This window comes from Teleopsis dalmanni, chromosome 2, assembly GCF_002237135.1.
Source record: "Teleopsis dalmanni isolate 2A chromosome 2, ASM223713v2, whole genome shotgun sequence".
In the NCBI taxonomy this organism is placed as follows: Eukaryota; Metazoa; Arthropoda; class Insecta; order Diptera; family Diopsidae; genus Teleopsis; species Teleopsis dalmanni.
In genome coordinates this window covers 40,900,229-40,912,388 of record NC_051847.1, presented here as the reverse complement: position 1 = coordinate 40,912,388, position 12,160 = coordinate 40,900,229, and positions in this window count along the sequence as shown.

Below are 12,160 nucleotides of genomic sequence, written 5' to 3'. Positions count from 1 at the left end.
CGATGTTTGAGCTTACAATATATGTACCTATACTCCCAGTGTGAGTGCCTTTAGGGCATGTATATTACCAAAATACTCCTAGCTACAGAATTCAAATCATATCAAAATACTAGTCTGGTATGTTGTGTTATTAACAAATAAAGCACACTTTTAGGCGTCTTTACTTTTTTTTTCGTGCTGCGACACAAATGCAACTGAAATTGCATAAATGCTGCACTCCACTGCAAATATTTATGATATATACAATATTTTTTTAGTTTCGTTTGACAAGCACATGCAACATATTTTTTTAATAAAATTGAATCATTTCAAAAAAAAAAATTAAATTATAGAAAAATTTAAACGAAACTATCAACCGCTTTTGTGTCCGCTCGGTGGAGCAATAAATGCAAATCGCATGCAATTTCCACTAAAAAACTCCCATGCCGAATATAATAAAGAAGAACTTAAACTAGTTTAGTTGTTTAAAAATTTAAATAAATAAAAAATGATGAAAAAAGGTGGGATGAGTGGCGTCGAGCAGAAAGAAAGTAGAGGATTTGGGTATTAACCCTGCGATAAGTACTGGGATATGTAATAATATATAATCGCTTGAATATATAATAGTTTAATACAAATAATAATATACCATATAGTAAAGAGATTTTGTTTTTTGGATATGTTATGACTGAGGGAAATAGGTGTCCTGCGGAGAACAAAGTACAAGTCGTATATAACTGTGATCTTCCTTCGACGCTGAAGGAACTACGAGAATTTTAAGAGATGATAAATCTTTATCGACCGTTTCTACGTAATATCTTCTCGTTAATCAGCGGCGATTGTTTCTATCAAGTTTAGGTAATCGGACAAATGATAAGGCAATTATTAATTGTTATCCGAAAGATTGCTTTGTATTATTTATTCTATGACTATAAGAAAAACATATAAGATATAGAATTCTAATTCAAACCGCACATCTACATTTCAAACACCTGTTTGGTTTCCTACAATACATATAATAATTTGAAGTCGGTCTTGTTTTTTAAGAAATTGTTGCTTTTATTTCGATCTATACGTATTTCGGTTGCGATGTAAGTGGCAAAAGGGTGTGCCCTAATGCAGAAGTGATGCGAATATATAGTCTAGCCTTTTCAAATGTCAATATCTTAGCAAATAAGGTGATCTGGCCCTCCAAGTTGGGGGTTGATCGCAAGGCCAGCAACCCTGCATTGGAAAAATTTTACCGCTACGCAACCCTAGGGAGGCCAAGGTTCATACTAGATTGTAGTGCCAAATAAGAAGAAAACGTATTTCGGGTAAATTTCGATTTTGCCTTCATCAGGAGAATTCCTAACATAATAATGTTTTTCAGAAACATATCTGAAGATTTGAAATTTCTATAGCCCATTAGAGGGATACTACCTCAAAAATTTTTTGTCTCTGTTTTTTTTTTTTATTACCTGAAACGTTTCAGAGTACATATTTGATTTAACTGTGATTAGTTTAAGTGCAGTCGTAGTCTGATTCCAATTTTTTTTTTTGGAGATTAAATTATTGTTAATTCGATTTTTAATAATAAAAATAGATTATTTTATAATAGAATAGATTATATTAAAAATAATAATTGCTGAGTATTATAATAATTGATAACAAAATGTTGTGGTAATTGTATTTGTAATAATTTTTAATGATTGATAAATATCAATTAATAGTTGTTAATGATTAATAAATATCACTTAATACTTGATTGAACATTGGAGATTGATAACAGGATTGAAATTTTTAAAATAACTTTTTTTTCTATTTTATTTCAGTAAGTGTTGGTGTTCTCTGCAATGGCCATTAAATTGGTAAGTTTTTGATAATTAATTTCACTTTAGAAATATTTTCCACCCTATTTATCTTTCTTTATTAAATTATCTTTTAAATAATAACAATTTATATATTGTTTCCTGAAAATATACGTGCCCCATTATTCAGTAATCACACATATCAAAACTTCAAGATGAAGGAACTTAGTGAATAAATATATATATTACTATATATTTATAATTCTATATGAAATTCTATTTCATAAAATAGAATTCACATCACAAAGGTCCCTTACGATCTGATTGCTGTACAATTCCTTTATAAAGGCTAATCTTAATTAATTTAATTTGCAACAGAACTTTCAGTCTACGTAACGCATTGGTGTCGTTTTATTATTACCAATCTGGTCATTAGGAGAGTTTTGCCACTTCTCCCTTTGCCAAGTACAGTATTCGTGCTTAACTAATTTTAGCTTGGAGATTTTAGTTGGATTTTTCACATGTCATTGTAGTTTTCCATTTGTGTTCTGATTTTCTTAGTAACTGATGATGGTTAAGTTTTTGAGTACTTTTTAGTGAGATCAGTATTGCTCCTCTGCTGAAGATGCTTTTAATTATTTTGTAGCTATCCCCCTTGGGAATATTAACTACTACTTTACTTTCGGATACTGATGATAAGCATATTCTTGAGCACGTTTTAGGGAGATCAGACCATGCTAAAGTTGCTACTGTTTATTTCCTAGCTATCCTCCTACGAAATATTAGTTAGTATATTCCTAAAGTAAGACATGCTTGTCATAAGAGATAACTAGAATCCATTATTGGCACACAATATGGATATGTGTGCTTAGAGTATAGTGGTGTTCAACTTTCATGAGCTGCAGTTAATCACGTTATATACGTCTAGACTCTATTATATTACTTACTAATACAACTTTTTACAAATCCTTCCTAAAGCATGGTTTTAATGATTTTTCCTTCCTTATATGCTTTACGTGGACATCAAAAATCTTACTATGTATGGAAAATTAATAAAAAAATTCTTTCAATGATTCTTTTTGATTTTTTGAGCGAAACAAATCTATTTATTGAATCTCTCTTAGTAAAAGAACTTACTAGAAGTATTTAAACTTTAAAACTATAATAAGAGTAGACCACTATATATGAATATTTAACATTGTCCTAAGGTGCTTAATGGTTAGTCCAGTGTTCAATGTTTAGTGCACAAATTTAGTTAGATAATGAAGTTGCATAGACAATCCAAGACTGAATAATTCTATTCAAATTAAATAAATAGTTGTATAAAAGATTTTTATAAGAGTGTATAAGGAGGGTGACTTTTCGATAATAAGAATTATTTTATTATTAAAAATTTATTTAAGTAGTTGACTTGGTTGTAGTTATATTTGGCTGCACTTGTAGGAGTCATACAATGTTCCCAAATTGCTACACACTCCCTTCGATAACAATAACCATTACATTGAATATCAATGGTTTATTTCTTTATAATTTCCATATCCCCTTTCATCCTACGCCTCTGTGCAATATCACTTAAAAGTGTTCGCGCAAAATATAATGAAACTTATTTGCATTTTTAGTTCAGCACATAAAATGCTTGAACGGTGGCAACTCAGCAATTCTATGCAAATATTTAAATGATATTTTATTTTAGAAGTTGTTATTGTTACTATTTTTGTTGTTGTTGTTGTTGTTGTTGTTGTCATATAAAAACTGCATTTTAGTTCATATATAGAACTAGAATTTTTGTATAAACTTTTCCTTATTTTTCTGTTCCAGCAACAATGTAGTATTAATGCCGATTAAGAAATTAATATAAGAATAAATATTAAGAATTAAAAAAAATTAAATGCAAAATTACAAAAACAAAGAAATGATAATATTAAAAATTAAATGCAGTTCGAGTTCGGGTTCGAGTATCTGTGCAATGGCATGTCAAGTATCTGCGTATATCACATTTTTTTTTGTTTCACATTCACAATGCAAATGCATGTATCTCGGCAAATCTCTCATAATTATTTATTCATATTCATCATAACGCTTTGAATACGCAATCGCTGGCAGTCGTTCTACATTGCAACATTTCCCACGGCTTCAACGCAATTTTCACAGCAACGCTCGACCAGCATTCAATGGCAAAATATGAAAAACTGCACTCAGCATTCAATTTACTGTCAGTGCAGCCATTGCTGCAGCATTTGCTGCTGTCATTGCAGTTATTGCAGTTGCAGTTGCAGTTGCACTTGCATCTTTGCGCGCATGTGCTGCACACTTAAATACGTTTTTTTGTTTTTTTTTTCGTTCTTCAGCTTTTAATTTTTAAGCACATTTGCATTTCAATGTCTGCCTCTGCAAACTTTAATTTCACATTTGCATCTATTTTAATTTTTTTTTTCTTTTTTTTCACTTGACTTTTTATTTTAACTTTTTAGTTGAATTTTATTTTCAATTTCACTCTTTGCATATTAATTTTTATTTTTATTTTATTTTATTTTTCTTTATTTTTATTTACTGCGAAATTCATTGCTTAGATTTTTAAATGTGCGGAAAGCCTGAATTATTTTATCTCAAACTCTAAAGTTTTCTTTGAGATTCGCCACACTCATTGTCTTCACAGATCTTGCTATTTACCTTACCACTGACACAGATTCAGTTTTATTATCTTAAGGGCGGATAAGCAAATATTTAAACAATACATAAAGAATATATGGGCAGCTTTCACTACCTAAACTTAATGATTCGTATTGCTCAAAAAAAGATATGGACAATATCTTTATTGCAGTTCCCATAAGTATTTCTTATATTATACATTCAACTACTCAAAACTACTTTCCAAGCTTTTCTAATAATTAATTTATAAACCATTAACAAATACTTATCATATATATTTGCACAGAAGAATTCTTTTTTTTATTTTTATTTCTCAGCAATGTATAAAGTCCATAAAATTGCAGCTGACCTCAGCAAATTCCTTAAGCGAAAATACATATATGTTTGACAGTTTTACATGTCTTACATGTCGTACATGTCTTCGATATAGCGTGGAATAAAGAAAGAAGTAACATAGTATTACGGACACAATCTTTTCTCTTCATCCGTTATCCAAAAATTACAATTGTATGGAATTCATAAGTATTTAGTCTAAAAAAAGATATACAATATATACTTTAGAAAGAACCTATACATAGTTCAGAAGGTTAAGTGTGAACTAAGGAAAACAATTATTCTAATCTTCAAATAATTAAACCTAAACTTCCAGACATATAAATCAAAAGTTTAAAGCAGCATATAAACGAAGAAATATATACTACCCGATTTGTGACCTGTTGCTCCAAGTGATCTTTAACATATATAGATAACACCATAATTCGCAGACTACGAGTTAATTCATCAACACAATAGTTAGAGTCCACGCTTCTGGTCAGTACAATAGAACTTTACAGGAAACCTCTGTTAAGTGCTTAGAAGATTAAGACGTACTATGAAACTTAACAGTTTTAATTCAATGTGTCTCAGAGTACTAATGGACAATGAAGAAATTATTAAAAAATTTTAAAAATATGGAAAAGTATTGGTAGTATGCAATTATCTTATGGTTTACTTACCCATAAGGATCAAAAGAACTAATATGTTATTGGGTAAAGTTGATTGGGAACTCTTATTATCCCTTTAACAAATAGAATGTTTAAAATCATCAGCTATTTTGAATAAATTTATATAGTTATCAGTAGATACTTTAAATGAATTAGCTAGCTGGAAGAATTAATACCTGTCACTATACCTGCTTAAAGCACGCTAAGAATGAAAGCCAATATACTGTTAAACAGGAGACGTACATAGATTTTAGGTAATATGGATAATTAATAAAAATATAGCCATATAGACTCCGAAATCTCAAAATCCATCTTTTAAATTTTTAAACACCCACCATTTCAAAATATGGTAATGACTTTTGCTAAATATATATCTCCAAATATAGTACTTTTAAAATAACGTAAACATATTTTTGTTAACAATATACAAACTGTAATTAAGAATAAAAAAATCTGAGTTAAAGAGAAAAAAGTATCTCAACTGAGCAATTTAAGCGCCACCGAAAAATGTATATTCCTTTTCTGTCGAAATTCTCTTTGATGTTCTGATCATTTTCGGTTGCAAAAAAAAAATAATTCAAAGCAGATTAATTAGCACAAAGATGAAAAGAAATTTTATTTTTAAATTTAACCAAGCCTTCATAAACAAATTGATATGCATTACTCAAAAAGCTAAAAATGAACAAAAAGATACAAACAAGCACATCTTGAAGATATAATTGCAGATACAAACGAAGATAGTATATACAATTCTACTCTTTGGCAAGATATAATATTTGTCATTGTTGGGAAAATATTTTATTGGCTTAACACATATGGTGTCGGTGTGAAATATTTTATACAATATATAATTATTTTTTTATTATTAATAGATCTTATGATTCAAAGAACTTTCCAAATATTATAGACACCATTTTTAGTATTAGAGAAGGAAAGAATTTGAAAGCAAATTGTTGATCTTGATTATATTTCAATAAAATATACAGATCACAATAATTATTAGTGGCTATATAAAGGGCAATAAGTTAAGATACTCTTAATATCATATATATTTTATCACTCATAGTAATATTACTAGACTACATAGTTTTTTTGCACACGCCTTATTATCTTGATCCCCATCACAGGTTTTAATGGATTTGAATGCCTAACGGCTGCGTGAGTTTCTATCCTCGTGATTGTTTTTTGTCCTTTTTTCTTTTTGATTTTGAAATTTCTTTATAAGATTTAAGTAAACACTATATCGATCACATATATTTGGATAAATGTTGGCGTTTATTCCAAGAGATTAGAAGCTCTTTTAACTGACTAATATTTTTTAAAAAATAAATTAGCAAACAAATTGCTAAATCATCTAAGCAATGACTTTACCCTGCTTTTTCAAGATTCAAATCTCATATTATAAGTAGCTTAAAAAACATTTCTTACCTCTTCCCTTCCCTCTTCTTCGTTTTTTCAACCGATACGTTTTGTAATATATTAGATTGATTCTCACAGTACAAAACACCTTCACGGTCTACGTGTTGTACTTTTTTCTATATATCATTCCCAGAGAGAGATCTTAGTTGGCTAAAGTCTCACATTGTGAATTTTAATGCTTTCGACTTACGGAAAAAGATTTCCTAAAAGTTTTTTATAATATATCAAATAAGATTCATCGAATTATATCGGAACAATTACAATAAATCTTCACGATCTGAGCTTTGTTTATCTTTCAACAAATCATTCTCAAGAGATGATTTTAGTAGATGAAACTCTCACACATACTGAAAAAAAAAATTGCTTTGTGATTTAAATATCGTTCCTAATTATTTGCATCTATTACGGACTATTACATTTTATTAATCTTAATTTTATGTCCAGCCCTCCAATCACTTATTGAACTCAACAAACTAGAACTCTGTAACCATCATCAGACCATAACCTTTTCTGTGAGTTTAAGCCCATACCTTCAGTGTATTACTGTCATATTTTTGACTGCTAAAACTTATGTATTATAGGTACTTTTAGTAACCTTTCCTTTCAAGATTTCTACATTTATACCACATAATGCTGTCATTAGAAGTATGAACAAATCGTATTTCGCATATAAAATACTGCTTTTATGAGGAATTTTAGAGATATTTTCTTACAAAATGTTTACATTTACACCATGACGGGTACGAACCCGTCATTCCAACCTACTTTAATTGAAATAATAGCCCATTGTGGTACCACAGGATTGGCGTTTGATGTTTCATAGAATACAGGTCAGCATGCGCCCAACGACGAAAGGCAATGACTGCACCCGTAGGTAAAGCTGAACCAACCTAACAATTCTATAAAGTTGGATAAGTTCTTAATTTTGCAGGATGGTAACTCAATCAGATCGGTAAGAAAAAAGTCCCCAAAGATTTTCGATCTCATTCTGGCTACATATTAGATGGAGATGGAGTACAGTTTTCTCTTTATCCTCAGAGCGACAACCACGGCAAAAGTCATTACGTGGTAAACCCAGTCTCATAGCAGTATTATGCAGTGAGCCTATGCTGTCATAAGAGTAACTACAAAATCGTGTTTGTGGTATAAAATGCTCCTTTTATAGGGACTTTAAGTAAACTTTCCTTTCTGTCATTAGAAGTCTCTGCAAATCGTATTTCTCATATGAAATGCTCCTTGTAAAATTTTATTATTCGAAACTAACATTCTTAGTTCTAAATTTATTTTTAATTGCTAATGAGTGTGGTTGAAATTAAACAGAGAATATGACATTGCCTTTGAAATTTCATTACTCAACTAAAAATAATACAAAGGACTTTAAATCTTAACTACAGAAAAATTTTAAGTCCTGAAATGTGTAATGCAGAAATGAAAAAATAATCAAGAGCTTATTATTATTCTTGGGCTGGCAGTAACTGGTTGGTTGGTAACTGGTAACTGGAATTCCACAAGTGAGTCTCTTCAACTATTCATAAGTGAAAAATTATAAATTTTTTATTTGATGCAATTTCCTCTGAGACCACAGGAGCCACAGAATTCTTAGCGAAATGGCACCGAATTGCTTTTGGTCGCATTTTGGGTTAATTAGTTTCGTTGCTGCTGTTATGGGTAGGTATTTTAATATAGTTGACTTTAAATAAAAAATATACGAGTACATATATCAACTATAATAAATAATAATTATTTAAGAATTCCATTGTATTTTACTGTGTCAGCTCGGCAACAGCGAACTTACATGCAAAACGAAGTTAAATAATAGAAAATCGATGGTATTTCATGTGAACTTAGAAGCTTTCATGTTTCCAAAACAAACCGAAACTGCACTTGAGCTACTTTGGAAACTAAATTTAATTACATACATACATACATTCACAACTAGAATAGATTTATCTAATAAATAATGATTAAAACTTAGTTGAAATAATTGTGGTGTCGGTTTGCGCTTTTTACTCGTATGTCCACATTCGAAATACATTTCAAAAATAATTACTTAAAGCGTATAAATTGCATACCATATACCATATATGTAAATGCATTAGTAACTTAGCTTAATTATATAAAATTAAAACAATTTTAATTTTTTTCTTAATTTAATTTTGTGCAATTGCACTTATTTCACAATACTTAGCTGGTTCTATTGAAGTGATAATTTTGATTGCATTGGACTTGAGATTGAACTCTGATCCACATTCGCTCTGCTGATAGTAGGTCTCGTCTCCTCGTATTAACAAAATTATTCAGTAATTTATAAATCAGTGTAATTTATTTTAGATTTTCAGTAATTAACAAATCTTGAATTATCAAATTTTAGAGAGAATTTACATTTCAGTTCAATTTGTTTTAATTAAAATTACATTTCAAGTCGGTCTTGCTCCATTTGTTGAGACATAATTTTGATTAAATGAAATATTGCACTCATTAGCAAAAATCTAATATAGACATTAGTCTTAATTATTGAATTTTGTTGGATTTATTAAATACAAACATAATTTTAATAGATATTTATAATTTTCGAACAGCAATGAGATGTTGTAATTCATTAAAAAATTTGAACATTTGGATTGGATTTTAAAAAAAAATAGGAAGTATGTTCCGATAATTGAATAACATCAAAATTGATAAAAGTTTTTGGAATATAAAGTACACTAATATTTACACTTTATAGTTGTGTACTTTATACTTATATTAATACATAAACATATTAGGAATATAAAGAAAAAAACTTTATATTCCAAATACCGCATTTCAAAATATAAAAATTTATATATTCAGACCAACATATATTTTCGATCGTACTCTAATAGTATCTACTAAAAATCTCAGAATGGTTACAGGCTCCTCGGGGAGGTATGCAGATCTGAAATCAATTGTTGCTTAGTATAACGAAGTGATAAAAAAATAAACCAGTCAAGGCGTAGAGAGGAGTTATGAAGAAATCTCGCAGTTAATAGAGAGTAAATGTCCTCAAGTGCACTGACTCAACTAGCCTCAGCATAATAATAATCTACTAATACTAATAATATATAATCAACTAAACATCTACGAATAACCATTCAATGCTGTGAGACGCAGAGAAACGATATTCACATTATGGAACATCATGCATTCAATACACTAACTAAGACTCTACGCTTTCATTGTATTGTATCCCTATTTTTTTGTTGATCCTCGATATTTAGATCCATGCACATAGATCTAGCTTAAGTAACTGTGTTTAATTTGGCGAGCACATAGTAAAATGAAAGTGTATAATTGCAACGCTTGAGGCCCTATGCTCCACTAGGAGAGAAGGACAACAGTTAGTAAGTAAGCTTCTACATAACTAGAAGGGAAACTTGACGAACTGAATATTAAGCGACCTCTCTGGTTCAATCACGTCGTAAATATGAGCAATTATACTCCATCTATGAAGGTATTTGATTCGGTACCCGCTGGTTAAAAAGCGATAAAGATCTTTCACATTTTCAGTAGAAGAACCAGGAGCCCGCATGCAGTTTCGGGGAGTCAATTTTATATTAACATTTTAAACAATGCTCTTTGATCAACGATCTGCGTCAAGAACTCAACTTTTTTGCCACATTTTTTATCTGCGCTATTTATAAGCCCTTTGCTTCTTCGTTCTAGGTCTAATTTCTTCGATTTTAGGACTTTAATCACATATGACTCTATCATTAGCTAGTTCTCTGGGTTCGCTCTCATCTTTTCAACTATATTTTTGGGAGTTGTTGGGTCATTCCGGACGGCATCACCACAGTTTTTATTGCCATACATACAGGAAGGTACAGGAAGGTAGTTCCGCCTTTCTTATATGATAAGGTTACTTGCAAAAGTATCCATGACCGGTCAGCGTCTAAACAAGAAAACATATATATTTATATATATTATAATTATAATTATGAATATATTACATAGCTTTTCTATTAACATTAAGAAAAATATATTCATTTTCTGTTTCAATCATTTCATCAACAACAGAACCTCCTTTGAACTTGCTTATAATTAAATTTATTGGTGTCTAAAGACATTAAAATGATCTAAATATGTTTAATAATATGAAGATATGTATATATGTATATGTATTTAATTAATTTAATTTCGAAACGTATATTAATTTTCAATTTTAATTGTATCATTGAAAATGAGACCTCGTATGATCGACAAGTGAACTTTTTTGGACTTCTTCTATAGTTACTTTCAAAGTGGTCAAATAAATCAAAGTTTATTTTTTTATTAATTACATTAATAACATATAGACAACTGTATATATTATTAATTATTTTTAATTAATTTAATTAAAATATTTTTTTTTTCTATATATTTTATATTAAGCTTTCAACAAATTTCTTAAACTTCCGTTGTTGATTGGCTACACATTTAACACAATCCGCAATAAATACATTTTCACTCTCTTCGTTCCCAGTGCTCCAATCATTTAAAAGTTGGTAACTCTAAAATTAGCCCCATTAATTCCAAATCAATTAATTTCCCTAATAAATGCCCTGAATGAAATGATTTTTAAGTAGAAAGTCTTTGTTGTCGTTTAGTCGCCTTAAGATCGTTCGTTTTTTTTGTTTGTTTTTTTGTGTTTATTTTTTAATCAAACGTTTAGACAACCAAATTTAGACAAGAGAACAGTTAACCACAACAACAACAACAAATGTCAATGTGCAAATTAATACAACAACCATAATTTTTGTTGTGCAAATTTGGAAAGAGTAGAGGGAACTTCCCGTTGTCAATGAGCTTTGAAGCAAAAACAATTTTAATACAAAAACAAAAAACACATGTAATTTTTTTTTTAATATGAAAATTATTTTTATTTTCGAATTTTTTATTATTTTTTTTTAGATTTTTTATTTATTTTTTATTGGTATCGCTTTTGCTAAGTAATTTGCATTAAATAAATTTATTTAATTTTTTAATAACTATGCGAATTCATTATAAGAATTTTTTTATATACTATATTCATATATATATATCTATATTTATTATCACTTATTAACTATACATATATAATTAATAGATAATTAATTAATTAATTAATTACATCTGCTTAGGAATAAATTTTTTGCTATTTTACAATTTTTGAATTTTGTTTTAAATATTAATTCAATTTTTTCAACATCTTTTAAAATTTCCAAAAAAAATGGTTTTTATTTTTTTTGGATTTAATTAAATTAGCTAAAGTATAAATATAAAACAGAAATTTACATACACATAATTCTTTAAATAATCAGTTTATACAGACAAAAAAAAAAAACTTCACAAAAGTAGGTTTTT